The sequence below is a fragment of the Gadus macrocephalus genome, chromosome 20 (assembly GCF_031168955.1).
Source record: "Gadus macrocephalus chromosome 20, ASM3116895v1".
NCBI classification, from domain to species: domain Eukaryota; kingdom Metazoa; phylum Chordata; class Actinopteri; order Gadiformes; family Gadidae; genus Gadus; species Gadus macrocephalus.
Genome location: NC_082401.1, coordinates 375,206 through 397,318, shown reverse-complemented (window position 1 = coordinate 397,318; position 22,113 = coordinate 375,206). Strand labels below are relative to the sequence as shown.

Genomic DNA, 22,113 nt, shown 5'->3' with positions numbered 1-22,113 from the left:
ACGCACACACCTCATCGAGAGGAGGATACAGCATAAGACTGCATCACACAGGGACTCTTCACCTTCTTCTGAAGCAGACCTTCCACGGAGGCGAAGCTCCAGACGAACCATCAGCGCTGATTAGGGACTTAGACATATTCGATTTCTCACGCTTTATGACTCTGTATAACCGTTGCCACTTTACTTAATAAATCCAAGGTCCTCGTGCCGATAGACTTTATTACCTCTCCGTCTCATTTTATCTGGTCCAGTAGCTAGACAGACCGTTTTTCCCAACACTACCTACCATGCGAACACTGTTATGCAATGTTCAAGAGGACTGAACTCTGGAGACATGGGAGGTCATGTGGAGAAAGGAATCGGGAAACGGAGAAAGGCAAAAGAAGAAGAGTACAAAAAGCTTCCTCACAACTTCTTCCAATCATGGAATCAGCAGGTGGAGTTCAAAAGGTTATTCACACTATGTTGCAAGATAATGTAACCTCTCACATCAGAAGTGATGAGATGATATGCAAGTATGGAGATGCATTATTTGCAAGAAAGGGCCGTGAACAATCTCAACATAGATACATCGCATCAAAGATGAGAGAACTGGGATGGTTTGTGTTGGCTGCAAAGAAGATTGACAAGAGTGTGAAAGGTCTTAAAGATATATGTGATCCAACAAAGTTTGACCTGGCAGTAAAAGCAGCCAGGAGGGTGTCAAACTACAACGCAGAAACCAACGAATATGGAAAGCCATCTACTGCTGTCAAAATTGGATTTTCTCTCAAAGGGGCAACAGACACCTGGATTGGACATTGTTTGATGACGTATGATGTTTTAACTGAGAAGAGGGCCAAGAAGTTTAAGCAGCTGCTAGATAGCTCTTGGTCCACTTTCGTGTCAACCAATGCTCACAGCACAATGGAACAACGGAGGTGGAACAAAGAAGACAGTGTACCTTTGACAAAGGACGTTGTTACTCTGCAGAACTACCTGAGGAAAATTGAGGATGAGGCAAAGGTGGAGTTGAAAGAGTGTGCGAGCAACACCACAGCATACAAAAAGTTAACTGAGAGCCTTCTCGCACAAATAATAGTATTTAACAAGAAGCGTGAAGGAGAAGCATCACGCTTAACCTTGGAGACATATCTAAAAGCCGACACCGGCCCTGTGAATGAGGACATATATGAAACCCTATCAGCAGTGGAAAAACAACTGAGCCACAGGCTGACTCGGATAGTGACACGTGGAAAAAGAGGTAGAAAAGTGCCCATTCTCCTTCTTGATCGCACAAAAACCTCTCTCGACTTCATGATTGAAAAACGGAAGGAAGTTGGCGTAATTGATGACAACCCATTTCTGTTTGCCAGGATCGGAACAGAAACCAATATTCGTGGATGTGACTGCCTTCGGAAATATGCCAAAGAGAGCAAGGCAAGCCACCCAGAACTCCTTAGGTCAACCAAACTAAGAAAGCATGTTGCTACCTTATGCCAGCTCCTGGACCTTGATAATCAAGAGCTGGAACAAGTAGCTCGTTTTATGGGACATGACATAAGAGTCCATTGCGATTATTACCGCCAAACTGACAAAACATTTCAGGTAGCCAAGATTGGGAAACTACTGTTTGCAATGGAGCATGGAGCAGGGGCGCTTAAAGGGAAGAATCTGAAGACACTGTACTCAGTTGTCTTTGGTATGTATATTTGTATTGATAATGTTTTATTGTACTGTTTTAATCTACTTATTTTAATCAGTATATTTGTTTTTGGTATATGTATATACTGTATTGTTCGCTTTTGTAACTTATGTTCGTCTTTTTTGTGATTTATTTGAATTGCTGCTGCAACAACGAAATTTCTATTTTGGTATAAAGTTATCTATCTACTAATTTTGACCTACTGTCAATTTTAGTTTTCTATTTCCCCTACCGTGAACATTTTCATAGGTAAAGGACATGAAGCCACCTCAACCAAAGGCTTGAGAGGAGTCAAAGAGAGAGGGACATCAAATGTAGACAGACGACTGGAAGCTCATGATGGTAAGTAATATATATCATGATAATGTTAATATAATCAATTCCTTCTTATGCCTTTTGAACTCACAGTTGAAATTCACATTGAAACAACTAATTTGGTTGACAGTGCCTCAGAACTAAAGCTTTAATACACCTTTATTTGAAGTAGTCTATAAAAGTATGAAAAAAAATTGTTTAGGAAACTCAAAGACATTATGTTAGAGGCAGTCTAGATATGGGAAGGTAACCTAATGCTGCGTTACCTAGTTGGTGGTCGAATTTCCCAGTTGAATTTCCAATTTCCGACCTCCAAGCTTTCCAGGTGGAGGCCATTGTCATTGTTGTGTTACGTTAGACAACTGATTCCCTGTGAAGTCGGGGTAGATTGGTTGGTCTCGAGTTCACAAGTAGGAACTCAGACTTTGAGTGGCGAGACTGGTACGCAGCATAAGTCTCCACTGCTATACTAATATGTTAGATAGGCAAGAAAGGGTAGTCTTTCCAAACAGTGAGCATGACTGGGGCTTAAGGTTTCTCTGTACTAATGTGTGCTTTCTTATCAGATGGAGAACAGCCACACCTGTCAACCACAAGCCCACCTGTCAAGAGGCCAACGAAGAGTGCAACTAAAAGACATGATGATGATGGGAGTTATGATGATGGGGGTAGGTCCAGGCATTGTATACATCAGTAATGTTCTTAGTCTGAGGTCAGGACTGTTTCATTGTACTATTGTCATCCTTCTCAGATGAAGATTTTGGTATTTCACTCTACTAAAACATCATCTTTCACAGATGGAGAGGTGCGACAACAGACCGCCAGAAGACCACCTACTAAGAGACAAAAGAAGACTGCAGCTAAAGGACAGGATGATGGGAGTGATGATGATGGAGGTAGGTCCAGTCCAGGCATTGTAAACACAAGTAATGTTCTCCACTGCTATACTAATATGTTAGATAGGCAAGAAAGGGTAGTCTTTCCAAACAGTGAGCATGACTGGGGCTTAAGGTTTCTCTGTACTAATGTGTGCTTTCTTATCAGATGGAGAACAGCCACACCTGTCAACCACAAGCCCACCTGTCAAGAGGCCAACGAAGACTGCAACTAAAAGAAGGCATGATGAGAGTGATGATGAGAGTGATGATGATGGGTGTAAGTCCAGACATTGTAAACACAAGTAATGTTCTCAGTCTGAGGTCAGGATTGTTTCATTGTACTATGTCATGTATCTCAGGTGGAGAGAAGCGACCCTCGACCGCAACAAGACCACCTGTTGAGAGGAGAAAGAAGACTAAACAAAACTATGATGAAGAAGTGGTCTGAATCGGGTCTTCAGTACTTTCACTGTACTGCTTATTTCAGCTTTCTCAGATGGAGAGGAGCTACACATCACAACACCCCCTGTTAAGGGGCGAAAGAAGACTGCAACTAACAGAGGACGTAATGATGATGGTAAGATATATTGTCTTCAGAAAATCCTCTTACAGAAATACAAGTGGTGCTTGCTGTCAAAGCACAAGTCACTGGGCTAGGTGATTGATTGGACTACGTGTTAGTAGTCGGTTCATTGCTAAAGGACTACGGGTCATTACTAAAGTGTTATTACTATGGTGTTCTTTGTGATTACTAAGTTGTTTTTAGGTGGTTACTTAAGTGTACCTAGAATCATAATGGGCCAGTGTAAGAAGTGGCGTTGTCTCCAAGTGCAGAATACCTTCCTGTGAATTTTGGGGCGGTGACCCATCCTCTGCTAATTCTAGAAGTTTTTGCAAGAGTTGGTTATTGAAGCTGTAGTTTTCATAGTAGTACATGCAAAAGATGCATGCAAAAAAAAGTTGCTGTGTTGCGCCTAATAACCATGTAAACACTTACACTTATTCAAGCTTCTCTGGTTGGAATAAATGTCGTCTTTCTGCGCATGTTTGCTTTTTTTAAATCTCCTTTTCAATAATTAGGAACTCAGTGTAGTCCCTCGTGTCTGTTAGGTTTTTGCAACTATATTTTAAATCACATGAAATGTAGCTTTGCTTCATGCATCATGTGGAGATTAAGCCAAGACAGCAGATTTGAACACTTAATATTGCACACTTGCAAAATAAAGTCAAAGAATTGTGATAATTTGATTTTTCAGTAGAACGTGTCTACTGGGAGTTCCCCATTTTTTAAAAGGAGATTGATTACACTTATCGAAGGCCTGAACAATTAACCGGTCCGGACAGTTTAAGCCTCATGGAAAGATGTAGGAGCAAAGGAATTTTCTCAACAGCAAAGTGAGACTATGCTTTATACAAATTTAGATTATTGTAATCAAAATTTTAGTGACATCAGAGTTTAAAAATGGTAAACCTGTCCTCTAATCAACCACTTTGTTTTCTGATTTATAGATGCTCCAAAAACACAATTAAAGAGACCCTGGACTGACCAGGGGTCTCATTTATAACCGTTGCGTACGCACAAAATGGGGCTGAAATTGGCGTACGTGACTTTCCCCGCCAAGGTTGTGATCTATAAAAAACCAACTTGACGGGAAAATGTGCGCAGCCCTAAGCAAACTCTGACCCATGCGTACGCATGGTTTGGAGGAAAAGGAGAATTGGCGACACAGATGGTGTGGTGGTGAACTGAAGTCAGACCGAAGAATTGTAGAGTGAGAAGAACGATTATGTTTTATCATCGCCCTTCATAAATTTAATTTCAACCCGTATCATGCGTTAAATCCTAATCAGAATAATTTAAATCGACTGCGTTATTTCTCAGTTATTACTCCAGAAACATCTCCTTAGAATACAAATAAAAAAAAATTCTCTATATTTAATCCTATCACTCCATAGCCTACTGTCCACTGACGGCGCGACTGCATGGAATAAAGCATCTGTCCAACATGTGTCAATAACATAATATTTTTATGTGACACTGTAAACACATAATCAAATGTCAATTAAATCCCAAGTGTGGAAAACCAAGCCACACTCCTCATCAACACCCCTCACATCAATTGAAGACAAAGACTACCACTCCTCATCAACATCACCAACATCAAGTGAAGACAAAGACCACCACTCCTCATCAACACCCCTAACATCAATTGAAGACAAACGTTGTCCGTTACTCTTGATGCTTTTCATGACAAATCACGCATTAAAAAGGGGTTATGTTCAAGAACATTTTACGTGGGTGATTACAAACTGATTATCCAAGGTGTTCTCGGTCAGTCTTATTACCGTAACCCTATAAATACAGAGGTCTGCGCCGTGGTAATGCTGCACTATATGGCACTTCTGGCGGACCATGCAAATGGCAGGATTCGGAGGGAGAGGGTATTTAGGGACCATAACACTAGGCTACATAAAAATATGTAACTATGTCAGACCACTTCTTTTTTAATTCTGGGACTGTGCGCTCCGTGCTACTGACAGAGTTCACTGCTGCAGCAACATGTTGCCACTCACTCTGCTTTTTGTTGTTGGCGATCCCAATCCCGTGACCGCCGAACAAAACTACCTTTCGGGCCTCCATCTCACCCACAAGTGTCTCCACTTCAACCTCCGTGAAATTTCGCTTTTTTGCTTTTCTCAGTACTTCTGCCATTGTTTCCGACAAGACATAATACTTGCATCTGAGTCTGTTTTATATGCAGATCGAATTCATGAGGTCATTTGCATTGACCATTTATGGTTAAAAAGGGGCGTATACAGGGCGGAACGTGAAGCTGATTCAGCTGCGCACACTTATAGGCACTCTGTGATTTATAAAGCAAAGATTGCGTACGGTGTGCGTACGCAGGGTTTTATAAATCGGAATATTTTTTGGCGCACGCAATACTTGGCTTTTGGGCGTACGTACACTTTTAGTAGCGATCACACGCACAGTTTTATAAATGAGACCCCAGGAGAGGACTGCAGTCGGGCGAAGCATGGCAAAGTTCATCTCGCTAAGGAGGGTGCCAGCAAAGACAGACTGCATGCTTTGTATTGCGAAAGAGTCTCCAGTCCTTAGCAATCGAACATGGAAAGATGGTAAATATTATGTCCACAATGCAATAGTTAAAATCAAGAGAAAGCTTGCATTTTAAAGGAGACCTGTTATGTTCAGTGTCAGCCAAGTTCTGTTGCTGAGCCTACAAGCAAGGCAGCACAGCCATTAGGAGGAGGTAGGGTGAATGGGAAAGAGGGATAGAAAAAGTAGGGAATTGGGATGAGAGGAAGAAGGTGGAGAGAGAGACAGGGGGAGACAGGTAGAAAAAGAGAGACAGGTAGAGGGAGGGAGGCAGATAGAAAAAGAGAGGTAGAGGGAAGTAGAAAAAGAGAGACAGGTAGAAAGAGAGAGACAGGTAGAAAAAGAGAGAGGGAGAGAAAGGTAGAAAAGGAGAGGGAGAGAGACAGGTAGACAAAGAGAGGGAGAGAGACAGGTAGAAAAAGAGGGAGAGAGACAGGTAGAAAAAGAGGGAGAGAGACAGGTAGACAAAGAGAAGGAGAGAGACAGGTAGAAAAAGCGGGAGAGAGACAGGTAGAAGAGAGGGAGAGAGACAAGTAGAAGAGAGGGAGAGAGACAGGTAGAAGAAGAGATTGAGAGAGACGGGTAGAAAAGAGAGGGAGAGAGACTGTGGTAGAAATTAGTGAGTATATTCTATAGTAAACCATGATTATTAATAGGCTTAATATTTTAAATAGTGGAAAACACATGACGCCTGAGTCAGGTTTCACACCAGATGGTAGGTACGCAGAAATGCCCTGGGAACTGCAGGGTCAAGTCATGTTGACCTCCACCTTTCAGGCGTGGGTCATTTTGACTGACAAGCCTAATCCCTGCGTACCTCAGATCGGGGCACGGTTGATAACATGCTGAGATGAAGAGACAAGGCGGAAAACCTCATTAGGGACAAAGGGAACCTCCATTGGATTTCGAAGTTCCTGTATGTGTATAAAGGAGGGCTGGGACCGAAGTCCAGCCAGTGACTTTGCAAATCTACTCAGGCTGTTATCGTTGTTGTTTTTCTGCACGATAAAGTCTTTTGTCAATTCTTGCTCCGGACCCCTCGATTTCTTTTGCACTCTCTCTCTTGAATTAGTCTAAGTGTTTTAAATCTCAGTTAATCTTCATTATATTGGCGTTACGACCAGGAGGAAATAGGGACTCGTCAGCTGCCGGGCCAGAGGACGGGACGCGAACGGATCATACGACCAGAGCTCAAGGGTAAGTTGTCTTGCCATATATAGGATAGAGTCGTTTGATCTGTTCTTGCCCCGTCTGAACGCCGAGCAGCAGGTAAAGTGTCTCTTTGATCAAACGAACTAAAATTATAGATAAACGAGCGAGTGAGAGAGACGGGAGCTCCGGAAGAGATTGACGTGTGCGCGCACATATGCCCTAGCCTAGGCGCTGTGGTTTTAAATGACCAAGACGCATTGTGATTCCCTATTTTGAAACGAGTAAACGAGTTGTTGTTATTTGGTGTTTTGGTGTTTTGTTTAAATAGGTCTTCTGTCAAATCCTGTGGCTGTCTTCTGGAGGAAGGAAGGACAGTGCAGTGTTTTGTTTAAATTGACTTTTTATAAAGTCCTGTGGCTGTTTTCTAGAGGATCGAATTAGTTGGAAAGTTCCAATAGGACAGTAACAGGTCCGCAGGTCGATTGAAGTGCCTGTTGGATGTTTGAGAGAATCTCAGAGAGCTGAGTTGGAATTCATTGCCGTTGATGAATTCATTTTTATTTTAGAGGTCTGTTTGGGATGTCGACTAGTTCCGGTGTTGGCATTTTTGAGAAAGCAGATTCTCGCACTTTTGAATAGATAAGTTTCTTGTCTATTGGAATTCATTGCCGTTGATGAATTCATTTTTATTTTTAGAGGTCTGTTTGGGATGTCGACTAGTTCCGGTGTTGGCATTTTTGAGAAAGCAGATTCTCGCACTTTTGAATAGATACGTTTCTTGTCTATTGGAATTAATTGCCGTTGATGAATTCATTTTTATTTTAGAGGTCTGTTTGGGATGTCGACTAGTTCCGGTGTTGGCATTTTTGAGAAAGCAGATTCTCGCACTTTTGAATAGATACGTTTCTTGTCTGTTGGAATTCATTGCCATTGATGAATTCATTTTTATTTTAGAGGTCTGTTTGGGATGTCGACTAGTTCCGGTGTTGGCATTTTTGAGAAAGCAGATTCTCGCACTTTTGAATAGATAAGTTTCTTGTCTGTTGGAATTCATTGCCGTTGATGAATTCATTTTTATTTTAGAGGTCTGCTTGGGATGTCGACTAGTTCCGGTGTTGGCATTTTTGAGAAAGCAGATTCTCGCACTTTTGAATAGATAAGGTTCTTGATTGGAGTACCGTTTGAGTTGGTATTTTGAAGAGTCTCTTGTTTGTTCGTAATCTGGTCGAGTGTGTATGTGATTAGCCATTATTTTGAAGGAATAGACTGGTTGTGCGAAACATCGTTTGTATGAGTTCATTTAAACTGCAGATATTGGATCTGAAGGTGGGGCCAGTCTTTAATTCTGATCTTGGTGCTTTGTGGCAATCATTCTTGTTTGAAGTTCTGATTGATTCATTATACATCCGACCGTTCATGTGATTAACCAAAAGGCCAGTTTCTATGCTCGGTCAACTTTTTATTTGTAATTAATTACAAACAATTCGGACATTTTTTAATATAAGATAAAGAAATTGTATGAACCGGCTTATTGTCTGTATTTAAGTCGTGTTAGGATTAAGTCCTCGGAGGTTTTTACGACCCGGTTCATTTTTTGTTGTTGTTGATTCTGTCATAAATAAATTAGGTGGACAGAGAATAGTTAATTTGTTTAAATTAGTTGATAATCATAAATAAATTAGAGGGATAGAGAATAGTTAATTTGTTGAAGTACTGAAAAAATGTGTAAATCCTCTTTGACATCACCGCGCTGACTAACTGCACGTGCACGAGCAAACACACAGGGGTCGAGCAGGAGCCTGCAAGGCAGAGTTGGTAATTGGTAGCAGTAAAGGGTGGGGGCTACATTCCAATCTTTGGGAGAGAGACGAGCGCTTGGGGGGAGTTCACGTTTGTAGCTTAGAGATAGTAAAGTATTTAAACTAACTAGTAGAATAAACTCAAATAAATTGTATCAAATAAATAGTGTATTTCAGAAAAAATAGATAAGTAAAGTAATAAAGTAATAATTAAAAATGGCACCAACAGCGGTAGAGATTTTGAGTAGAGACCGTCTATTGCTCAAAGGTGAGATGAAAAAGATCTCTGAGAACTGGGAAGAAAGGACAGAAGCAGCAGGTACTATATGGCCCATGGGAGGGACTTTTGATTCAATAATGCATCGAGACATGGAGGTAGTAATAAGGAATTACATAGATAACAGAAGTGGAAAAACGGCCTTAGCGAAGAAAGACAGGGAAAGGTTAGTGCTAGCTTTGTTCGAAAAGGAGGGAGAGAGGTGGCGCGCAATACAACGAGTGGCCAGAAAAATAATCACAAGGGAAGAGTGTAACAATGCTGACATTTGTTGTAGTGAGGGTGAAAACGAGAATGAAGGAGAGGAGGAGGATGACATTGAACATGTTGGTGAAGGGTCATCACAACCATGTGTAAAACACATTACTAAGAATGCTAAAAGGAAATTAAAGAAGCGGAACAAAAGAAAGGAGGAGTGGTCTAGTGGGACACAAGGGGCAGAGGAGCCTGGCTGCAGTACATCAGTAAGCCCCACACCACTCGAGTTAGATGAGAAACTAAGGAGATCACAGAGAGAAGGAAAAGCACCCGAAACTTCTCCGGGAAATTATCCTACTCTAGTTAACGGACAACAGGCCCATTATCAACCGTGGGGTTCACAGGACTTAAAGGGAGTCATTTCTAAACTCCCTAACATAATTAACGGGGCGTCTAAATGGATTAGAACATTTGAGGAGCTCACAGTGGGAAAGCTAATTGCAGTGGGTGACCTGAAAGCTCTGTTGGCAAGAGTATTGGGGTTATCTAAAATGGAGTCTGTACTGAGGAATGGAGGGTTGGACATAATGGATGGAATGTATGATGGGACTACACTTGATCGCTACAGAGTGGCGATGTGGAACACACTCAGAACGGAGTTCCCTACCCATATCGATCATAAAAACATGAGAGGCCTCCCCATCAATGACACAGAGAATCCTGCATCCTACCTCCAGGCCCAAGTGGACAGATGGCGCTTGGAGACGAATGAGGATCCTGAGATCCATCCGGTGTTCTCTGTCATGTTTAGAAACTCTGTGATAGAGACACTTCCCAGCCAAATCAAAGCCAAACTAGAGGATGTGGTTGGACTGTCTACATCAGGATCTCATAGAAATTTTAATGGCCATTTAGTTCATGCAGTGGATGAATATCGTCAGAATAAACAAAGAATACAGGAACAAAGCAAAGAGGTCCAGAGGAAGCTATATCAGCTTCAGCTGGAAGATCTCACAAGGAAGGAAAGAGATAAGGAGAGACAGGCAGGTGTTTTCGAACCAGCTGCTGTAATTTCGCAAGCCGCCCAGCAGGGCGCACTTCAAAACCAATATCCACGATTGGCATTTTCTCTCCCAGTACAACAGCCTCAGAGCCAACTGTCACCTACTCCACCTGTTACACATGTACACATCCATAATTATGGGAACCCCACAAATAAAAATAGACAGAATCAGGGGCCCCGAGGACAGTTTAGAAACAATCAACAACCAGGATCCCAAGGACAACGCAGAGGTCCTTTAATATGTTATGGGTGCAACATGGAAGGACATATGAAGAGAAATTGTTTGACTAACCCTCTTCCATCCCAGCAAGGACAGGGTAACAGCGACCAGGGACAGGCGGGTCCCTTTTTAGGTCAGGGATACTAGGGGTGCCCAGAGAATCCACAGGGGGAGGGTCAGCTTGTAGCAATCACAAAACAAGCTGATGAGGAACCAGTACTGCAGGTTCTGATAAATTATAGAGGCACGCCAATGATGGCCCACACTACACTGGAGCCACTTACACTTGCGTAGGTCCAAATTATGCCTCTCACCTCCCCATGGCAGGAAAATTCACCAAAACTTTAGGATTCTCGGAACACACGCAGTTAATGCCTATGACAGCTCCAAGGATGAGAATCTGTGAATTCCTATTTTAAAGTTGTATATGTGAGTGAGTGAGTGAGTGAGTGAGTGAGTGAGTGAGAAAGAGTTAGCATTGAGTTAAGTTAGAGGGGACAGATGAAGTGATTTGTGAAGAGTGAGACAGAGAAGAGGAAGAGTGTGTAGATTGGCAACGAGAAGTGACGATGAGATTGGAGAAGGCTTTCCGGTTAGAATTTTCTTTGGGGAGATTCATATCTTTCGATGGCCTATTTAAGATTAATAAATCTAGTTTTGGAGAGTGTCCAAAAAACGAATAAACCAGAAAGGAAAGGAAAGGATTACTGAAAGTGAAAATGGTTATGGAGATTTGTGAAAGCAAAGGAAGTAGATAAAGAGAAGTAAAGAAAGTTAGAGAGAAGGAACGTAAGTAATGAAAAAACCCGCAGGTGGGGGCTGGACAGAGAGACAACAGAGAGAAAGAGATTGAATTTGCATTGTGCCTAATACATGATTTATGTGTTTGGATGTACTCTGTAATTGGTTCCTGTATGTAACCCATGTCCACTGTTTTAGAAAAAACCTAGAACCACCGCTGGGATTGGTGATTCTGTGGCTCTTGGAGACTCTCCATCGCGTATATATCATTACATCTTGGTACACAGAGCACTGGTGAGACAACCGGTTGGATCAGAGGGAGAAGGTGTTTGGAGAAGGGAGTGGAATGTATAGAAAGCAAAAAGGACGGATGAGGACCGACCCGGAGGTAATAAATCAGCGGAGAGGTGGCTGGGGTCGTTTAGCTCAGGAGGTAGAGCAGTTGGCTAGTAACCAAAGGGTTGCTGGTTCGATCCCCATCTCTCCTAGCTGAGTGTTGATGTGTCCCTGAGCAAGTCAAATGGTGATTACAGGATTTAGGAATAATTATTTAGACTCCAAAACATGAGCAATTAGCGTTAAAAAATTGTCTGCACACCACACTCCACAGGAGTCAATGGGTTCAATGGCGCCAGGGTAAAATGACTCAACAAAAGAGGAGCAGACCCAACCCATGGACTCTGCGTGGATAGGTGGATGTTATTTTGGTGCTTGGACCTGACGAGGTCTAGGTGCCAAGATAACAACACAAATAAAATATTTCCCTCGAGATTATGATAAGTAATAGACAATATATTAAAAGTGATCTTATAATTTAGAAAAAACAATCGGCAATACTTAAAAATTAGACCGAATAAGTATGATAAAACGTTATCCAAATTTCTAATTTAGGTTATCCACAATGACATGACATTCAAAATAAATAGGTAGAATAAAAGGTTTAATCAGGTCGTTCAATTTAAATAGATAGTGAAGGGCAATCGGGTAGGATTATGAAGAGAATTATGATTTTGAGTAATGGTTAAGACAAAAGTGAGTCGCGCAATATTGAAAATGCAAGTTTTAATATTGTGATTTTTGTTTTCTTTCACATCTCCCTAGTAAAGGACAGTAGGTGGGTTGACGCCACATCTGCTGGGAAGGAGTCATACGTGCTATGTTGTCAAATTGGATTCGGAAGTAGTGGGTTTACCTTCAAATGCCACTAATACTGCTGCAATACTTTAATAATTTTAACTCTGATAAATTATCTTTTGTTTTATAGTCGCCCTGATTTGTATTCATTACGCACACATATGGTTGCATAAGGCAGATGCGGCTGATGACTCTGTCTCCATCCCTCCACTTTGCGATCTATACCACCATATAGGTGGGGATTGATCGTATCCCAGGTACGGCATCCTGCAATAAGCCAGTATGGAAGGCTGGTTAGCCAACGACGGGTAAGATCCCACCTTGAAGCCCGGGACAACCTAATTCAGGCACAGTCACGATTACTTGGCAGAGTCACTGTGAGCACTGGCTCACTTGATCATGGAGTGACGGACTGCAACCATCATAGGAAAAGCCGGCTGATGAAAGGTGGAGGGGGAACAGGAGTCTTGGAACGGTCTTGAAGTGGTCTTGGAACGGGGCATGTCGCGTTTTTATTTTATTTAATTTTTCCTTTGTGGTATAGAAGGCCACTAATGCATGTACGTTTTTTTCGGTTTAGTGCATGACTTTGGAACAGCGTGGTTTCAGGCGGCTGATGGTAAACCCACCCATATTGGGCTTTGGATTTGAACATACAGGTTTCGATTTCCCTTCCCAAAAGATTGGTTTCAGTTTGCTGATGCTTAAGGTTACACGTTTCGACGTTGGTTGCACCAACGGCGTTATTAGATTTGCTTATCATTTACTGCGCATGGCTTTGACCATTGCGCAAGGGGGGAGGTATTGAGGAGAATTAGAAAATTTTTGAAAACAAGGTTTTTCTTCACCATACTTGCAAACAATGATTAACATCCAGCTAAATGAGTGTGAAATATTTGAAAAAACAGTGTTCAACAGATGGGTAGAAGCAGTCCCATCAGAAGACCAAAGTGCGGTTACGGTAATCAAGGTTCTGACTAGAGAAGTCATGCCAAGGTTTGGAATTCCGTCACAAATTAGCTCAGGCAATAGGGCAGTGTTTATTCAGAAAACACTCAAACAAGTGATTTAACATCTGCATGTCAAACAAAGATTAGGCTGTGTCTACATTCCTCAAACCACAAGGTATGGTGGAGAGAGGAATCGGACGCTTAAGACAAAGATTAACAAAATTAAATTAGAGTACTAACTTAAAGAACTAATGCTCTACGACTGACACTAATGAGTTATCGCATGAAAACTAACCGAGCGACGCATCTAACCCCGCATGAAATGTTTACGGGTCAACCCATGCCTTCATCTGTCATTCGAGGGCCTCACAAAGGACCTCCATTGGAACAATTGGAAACTGAATTAAGACGCTATATGGGACAACTAACTGGCATACACAGGCTTATTTACTAACAGGAGAAAGACAGAGTTCCAGAGTTGGAGAAGGAGCCACCAAGGGGGGTGGAGCCAGGTGACCACGTGTATCTCAGAGTCTTCAGGAGAAAGTGGAACAAACGAACCCAGGAGAGAAGGACCATACAAAGTCACCAACGCAACACCAACAGCCATCCAAGTGGAAGGAAGTGCCACGTGGTATCATCTCAACCACTGCACGTGAGGAGTGAGGAGGAGGAGCCAGACGCAGACACACGTGGGGCTGACCAGCTGCCCCAGGACCAGATCCAGTCGAGCCAAGAGATACAGCAGCATGGTGATGCTGAAAACGGGGAGCCTGTTTCTGATCCTTTACGGGTTGTGCCAGATTCAGCTGGCACAAGCACAGACCCCGAGGAAGGATGAAACCATTGGGGCAACACAAACCTGGAAGGGCCAGGAATTAGGGGGTAGTAGGCCAACTGAAGAGAGCCAGAGAGGAACACAGGATAATCCGGCCCAAAATCATTCAGGACTGGTTGACAACAAAGGGAAAATAGTCTTGTATGCTCAGATACCACCGCAAGATCAAATCAATGACTTTGTGTATACTGTTATGTCGGATGATGAACATCTATGTGCATTAACCCTCCGCCAGAATTATGAACATGCACATAGGAAAGATCGGTGTAAATTACATATCCAATTTGATTCAATGAAATGGTGTCTAAAAGTAACGTCAGGAAGAACATGGGACTACAACGGAAATTATCAATTGAACGTGAGAGAATTTATATTTTTTAAAGCAGTGTCAGACAGAACGTTTAATTTTACATTAGAAGCAGAAGATCCTTGTGTAATCAAAAATAAACTATGGCGACAAGGATCTTTACATCAACATCCATGTCTCTTGAAGAGACTCTTGTAGAACGAACAACTGTTAAGCATTGGTCGCCGCTCTACAAGCGTTTGAATTTTGCTTAGAAGAACGGACACAGCAGGAGTATGATATAGAGGTCAATTTAAATAGAACACGAACAGAAGGTATTCCATGTCAGAAAAAGTATGTTATATGTTCAATGAAATGTTTTCTGCTGTTAGGATCGAGTCAACATAACAAATATCTTGAAGATAAATATGACGGAATGCCATGGAATGTAATCATGAAAATCATCACAAGAAATAGGCGAAGTAACACGACCAACACAAACCAATTTTCAAATTGAAGAAGGATTAGAATGCTTTCAAAATGACGAAGGAAACGAAAATGCCAGCGATGTAGGTAGTATACCAGAGGAACAATGTAACATAATTTGGAATGTCACGCTATTCGATATAGACGGGAAACTAATGTTATATCAGCCACCTGCGATTAAAAATGTTCAGCTTTTACTAGGCTCTCAGCAGAAGTCTAGAGAGAACTACATGTCAATACTGTGGAGTGATGGAGCATTCGTGAGCCAGGACAGAGTGGCTTGGCAGAACAGACAGGCTTTAGATTGGCTTCTAGCAGAAAGGGGGGGAGTTTGTGATCTTATTGGTGAAATGTGTTGTACCTTCATTCCAAATAATACTGCCCCAGATGGATCATTTACACTTGCAATGAACAATTTAAAACGTTTAAGAAAAGAGTTAAAGGAAAACGCAGGCCATGATCAGGGAATGTTTGGATGGCTTGAAACAAAGTTTGGCATGTGGGGAATGATGTTCGCTAAGATAGGTGTAGTGCTCCTAATAGTACTAACAGCAATGGGTCTTATCTTCTGCTGCTGCATTCCCATAGTCAGATCCGTAATAGCATCCAGGCTTTCTAAGGAGATGGCCCTCATGGTGTCTGGCATAGAGGAGTCGGGGGAGTGGGAGAGGATACTCTATGGGGAGATAGATTGGAGTGACACTAGAAAGGAGACCGGAATGTGAGAATCGGACATCAGGGGGAGTTCCTATTCTCTTAACTGGTGCCCTAACCCCCCACATTATATAGCATACCGGTACATGACAATAATCAGAACTATCCCAATCCATGCAAGCTTGTTGACAGTTTTCAGTTTTAATTTCTTTTAGTTTTAATTCCTATTGTTTACTTATTTTTTGAAATATCATTTTTTGAGTTTCATATTGTTATGTCATATATTTTGAAATGCTTATTTTCAATGCATGCTGAAAATACTGTGTTATGTGTGAATTCTAGTTAGACATGTTAGACATTTGATAGATCTTTTTGCCTTAAATCAGGTTGAGACTCCTGAACATGTTTAAAGGTTTTTAACGATGATCAAATGTAGTGCAAAATATGACCCAAACGACTGTTATGTTTTTGTTGTGACCTTAGTAGTCACAAAGGGGGGATTGTGGTAGAAATTAGTGAGTATATTCTATAGTAAACCATGATTATTAATAGGCTTAATATTTTAAATAGTGGAAAACACATGACGCCTGAGTCAGGTTTCACACCAGATGGTAGGTACGCAGAAATGCCCTGGGAACTGCAGGGTCAAGTCATGTTGACCTCCACCTTTCAGGCGTGGGTCATTTTGACTGACAAGCCTAATCCCTGCGTACCTCAGATCGGGGCACGGTTGATAACATGCTGAGATGAAGAGACAAGGCGGAAAACCTCATTAGGGACAAAGGGAACCTCCATTGGATTTCGAAGTTCCTGTATGTGTATAAAGGAGGGCTGGGACCGAAGTCCAGCCAGTGACTTTGCAAATCTACTCAGGCTGTTATCGTTGTTGTTTTTCTGCACGATAAAGTCTTTTGTCAATTCTTGCTCCGGACCCCTCGATTTCTTTTGCACTCTCTCTCTTGAATTAGTCTAAGTGTTTTAAATCTCAGTTAATCTTCATTAAGACCGGTAGAAAAAGAGAGATAGAGCTTGACAGCTAGAATAAGAGGTAGAGAGAGGTTGATACTTTTTCGTTCGAGAAACTCCTGAATAATCACTGTCGGTTTTGTGTTGTGTTCAATATTGTCTATATTTTTCTTGTATCTGTATTTAGGATTGGTCCTATATTAAAATTATTATAAATTCCAGGTGTGTGCACTACTGTAAATTCTTGTTCTCAAAAATGTTTTTGTTGCAAAGATTTTCAGCTGGCCATCCAGCTCAGAGCTGGGAACTCCAGTGGCTCTGGAGGTTGAGGATACCAGTTGGCACTGCTGGAGGATGCTGCTGCTAGATGCTTTTCAGTTGGCTGCCCTCTTCCAGTATGCTGACTGGCTTGCCCTCCTGTGTTCCCTGTGCCGGAGAAGCCCTGCATTGTGTGCCTGGTTAACCTTGCTACAGGCCACATAAGTGCCTTTTTCTGGGGCCCTCCGACACAGTCACAGGGTAGAGGTGGTGATACATATATTTTATAACAGGGAGTTGGCAAGATGTTTATAAGCTAGAGAGCAGATGGAATTCTGACATTCGATGGGCAATTTAACCTATCCATTGATTACTCTAATGGACACCAGGTACGCAGCCACCCCCTGCTCCTGGGTCTGATCAGCTTGATCCAGGGCAGGTGCGGCTGCTTGAATCAGCAATCCCCACACCACAAAAGGTCTAAATAATTTCACATCCTAACCATATTCCAGATATTTTCTTAAATACGTAACACTTGAGACCAAGAGCCATATATTTCAAGTAAAACAATGTTTTTTCAGTCAATAGTTCATGAGAAAAATGACTGAGGTTTGAAACAGGGCCCAGTTTCCCGATAACGATGGATCTTCGCTCGTAAGATCATTCTCACGATGGATCTTTCGAACCATCGTTAATTTCTTTGGAGCGTTTCCCGAAACTCCTCTTAACGTGAACGCGCATTCGCTGCACTCACGACGTTCGTAGGATTATACCTGTCCACTGACATGGTGCTGAAACGGGCTATGACGTAGGGGAGATGCAGGAATGTCGCAGGAAAATGGGGTTAAAGAGGGTTAAAATATCTCCCCATCAAGGCCAACCGCAGAATAGCCTACAAAAAGAATAGATTGCAATAATATGAATGCTAAAGATATTAAAACAGAATTGATTAGGCCTAGGCACACATATATATCAGTCCTAATCCTGAACGCACTGTGCATACATTTATTCATGGCATTTCCCCCCCTGAAATAATTCCATATCACAAAAAATCAAAATAGCTTGTGTGACAACTACATTTATATGAATGTGCTGATTTTTTAAACATTTGCGCAGCAAGAGAGCCGACTTTATCTTATTCCGCATAAGGTTGCATTGATTGGCTCTCTAGTATAGAATATTTGTAGACATTGAAAATGCAACGTTCCATTCATACATTATCATTCAAACGCGGCTATTGCTGACACGATTAGGAGAGCTTGGTCTAGAGCCTGCCCATATTGTTGGACAGGATGAAGTAGGCTATAGGCAGTGTTCGAGTTATGATTCCATCTCTGTTGGGGTCTCTTAAAGTTATTGACGGTGGGGAGAGACCGTACCTGAATTTCAACGGGGGGGGGGGGGATATAGGACGTAAATATGGGCTATTATGACACAGCTCTTCTCAGTGCCGTGGAACGCTCCGTTCACTTGCATGGGCCCTTCATAACAACGCCAGCTTCTTCGGTTGCTAAGCGACGTCAATGTATTTGGCTAACTATTTCTCTGCTGATCAACTCTACGTATGGTAAGTTTGCAACAAACAAATTGTATAAAAACACCTTGCGAAGTTAGTTAGCTGCTCATTATCGAAAATAAGCCCTTTCAGGTCGAAGCACCTCCGTTTTGCGTCGCCGTCCGGTTCGCCCTGTCCGGGCTTATTTTCCCGATAATGACCGACGTTCTATTATCCCACTTAACGTCAATATAACTCTGCATGTGGAAGGGAAAATAGCTTTTTTTGTAATTACAATATTATGCTGCTGCTCAGCCCCCACTGGCTCCCACTCGAACCCTGGCTATAGGTCTTTCTACACTGCCGAGCCGGTTCGGTCGCAGCTTGGCACGCCCGGCGATTTCACCTTCTTATCTCAAGTTTCCTGTGTAAAATCGAGGTGGTCAAATCCCCCGTTTGTCACGGTGCAGGGTTTCTTGGTTCACTGGGCAAGGCGGGGCTGTGCACGGAGTCTCTGATCTCTTTAGAATAATTTGTATTAATGCATAATCCCCAATGTTTTCATTTTTTATGAATGAAAACATTGGGGATTATGCATTAATACACCCGCTGAAAACTAATACACCCTGTGAAAACACCCGCATGCAATAATGAGTTCCCTCTATAGTAGGCTAACGATGCTCTTAGCGTCCTACGAGTACCCTGGAGCACTCGTTAGCTACGAGCGTTTTCACGACTTTCGTTACCAACGATGCTTTCGGGAAACGGTTTGAAAACTGTACGATGCTCGTACGACGCACTTCACGATCCACTTAGGCTAACCATGCTTTCGGGAAACTGGGCCCACATCTGTTGCTATGCTTACAGTCTGCTGGCTTCAATGTCAATTGTCAATGTCAAAACAAACCGAGTGCTTGGTCCTCAATCTGTTGGTTAAAAACTTTTTCTTAAAGTTGGTGTTCCAATTAATCTAAGGCAGTGTTTGGGTTAAGGGGGGTACCTAGAGTCCAGAATTTATATTTCTGTGATTGAATGTGAGCCAGAACTGCTGGTCCTCACTTTGTGGGTCTTTTTACCCGGTCCTCAATATGTAGCAAGCACAAGAATGTGTGTGTGTGTGTGTGTGTGTGTGTGTGCTCTCCGTAGGGCATGTCCTCTGCTATGGACAAAATCTCTGTTTAATATTATTATTTCATTATTAATTATTGAACAATAAATGTGTGTCAGCTTCCTAGTTGGTGAGGATTAATTAATTATTACAAATATACAAGTTAATGTATATTTGTGTGCCATGGCTTCAGACTAACCCCATAGAGTTTACTTCTTTGTGGTTGAATTACCAGCAGCCACAGATGCAGCATTGCAGCGAGTGAAAACCGCATTCCAATGTCCATATATGGAGTCAACGGCGCAACCAATTCAATTTTGTCTAGAGGGGACAACTGAGCGCGCCCTCCCGAAGTGGTACAGCCCAAGTCGGCCTTGAACTGCGATTGGTCAGAGAGACGTAACACCAAATAACAACATTGATCTCTCATGCAGGCAATAAGATAGTGACACACTTTTACGGTGTCCAACAAACATAAAATCAGCAGCCTTTGGACTACCCAACATAAAGGCAGAAGACAGGATTCTTGGGGAAAACAACGTTTTATGGTTGACAATGATCGTGAGGTCAGTCCGACATGACGAATGGTCCTTCTTTTACTTCTCAAACTACGTTACAATTGAATGTTCATCAGCCCGAGCCACACATTAATAATTCGTGCCCACGAAATAATAATTTGTGGCCACACAATAACAATTCGTTGCAACATAACACAGGCGCTGGAACCTATGTGGCCACAGGGCCAATGGCCACCCCACCTTTCATTGATGAACTATTTCGTTTCTTAGTAATGTTTTGGCCAAATATTGTTACTATAAAAACAAACGAAACGTAGTGCTCCGTCTCCCTGCGACCTTATATTGATTGAGTCTAAAACGTTCTCATTCGCAAAATGGCGCTGCTGCTGCTGCTTGCTTATATAAGTTACAAATTATTATTCTATGGCCACGAATTAATAAATATTCACCCATGTCACCAGAGGGGCAATGTAGTTTCACCTTACTACTTGGTGAGGATTAATTAATTATTACAAATATATAAGTTAATCCATTCACGCGATTAAGTGTTAGTTGCGTGATCCCTAGCCGCGCCCCCGGGTGTATGATCAGCCTTTAAAGAGCAGCGCTCTCAGCGCTGCTCAGAAGTCAGGTAGAGAAGAGCATCGGACAGACGGACAACTATTACCAAGTTATACAAGAGTCAAATGTAAGTGAACAATGCATGACTTGAACTCTTTACAGTTTATGATTAGACTGTTATTACGTGTGCTCTCCGTAGGCCTAGGCATGTCCTCTGCTATGGACAGAATCTCCGTTTATTATTATTGCATTATTACGTAAATGTGCACAGGCCTCAGGCTGACCTCCGAGATGTATTGAATCTAGGGATGGGCACGAGTAGTAAATTCCAAACTCGAGTGATCGAAGGAATTCCTCGAGGATCAATCGAGTACTCGTTTAATCAAATCTATTTTTAGAATGCAACGCATCTGCAGCAGGAATAGGCCTAATGATGAACGGCAATATTACCAACCAAACATGTAATGGTTATTCTCCATCAAAACAGTCAGAGTTATCAGAGTATTCACTATTTATTTTTGCAAACGTTCAAAACACATTTTCCTTACAAAAATAAATATGCGTCTCACAATATAAATCACGTCGAATCAAGGCCTGTAACGGTTTAAAAAAAAACAAAAACGAAACAAGTAGCCTAACCATTGCAAATAATTTAAAGCTGCAAATAAAACGGCAGCAAATGGACTATGGAAATACTCACATACTAGCGTTGTGATCTTCTCTACACGGCCGCGATAGATGCGTCTTGCGGCGGTGAAAATAGGCGACACACTTGGTTGCTGCGGGTCTGCTTTCCCGAACTCACCGTTGTGTTTCAGGAGCATATGTTGCCGCATAGTACTTGTAGAACTCTGGTAGCTCGATTTCGCTTGGCATATTTTACATTTCACCTTATGATCTCCTATTTCTTTAAAGGTCCCATGACATGAAAATCTCAATTTATGAGGTTTTCTAACATAAATATGAGTTCCCCTAGCCTGCCTATGGTCCCCCAGTGGCTAAAACTTGCGTTTGGTGTAAAACGAGCACTAGCTGTTCTGCTCGCCTTTGAAAAAACGGAGGCTCAAGCGCGCTGATTTGGAAATCTGTGCTCATGACGTCATGAGGAATCTCAGCTCCTCCCCTTACTCTGCCTGGCCCGCCCAGAGACGTTGGCCCGCCAATGAGACTCGACCGTGCGAGCGCCACATGTGTGTGTGAATACACACACTGTAACGCAAGTGTTTCTTGTCGGTTCTTTGACGTGTCTTGTATTTCCACAACGAGACTGTCGTGGGGGTTATCTAAGCCATGGTTGAGAAGGAATTGGGGGAAAGGAACTTTGGTTTGACTCGCTGAAGTACATGAACTGCGACATGCCGCCGGTTGCCGCGAGGCACCATCGCTCGGCAGCGGGCAGCCGGCCGCAGGC

At 42.3% G+C, this 22,113-nt stretch overlaps 1 protein-coding gene across 1 annotated transcript in view; it reads left to right on the top strand.

The window, feature by feature from the left end:
* LOC132448861 (uncharacterized) overlaps positions 1 to 22,113 on the top strand; it is a 332,340-nt gene that overhangs the window by 57,408 nt on the left and 252,819 nt on the right. The gene's annotated exons all lie outside the window — the stretch shown is intronic.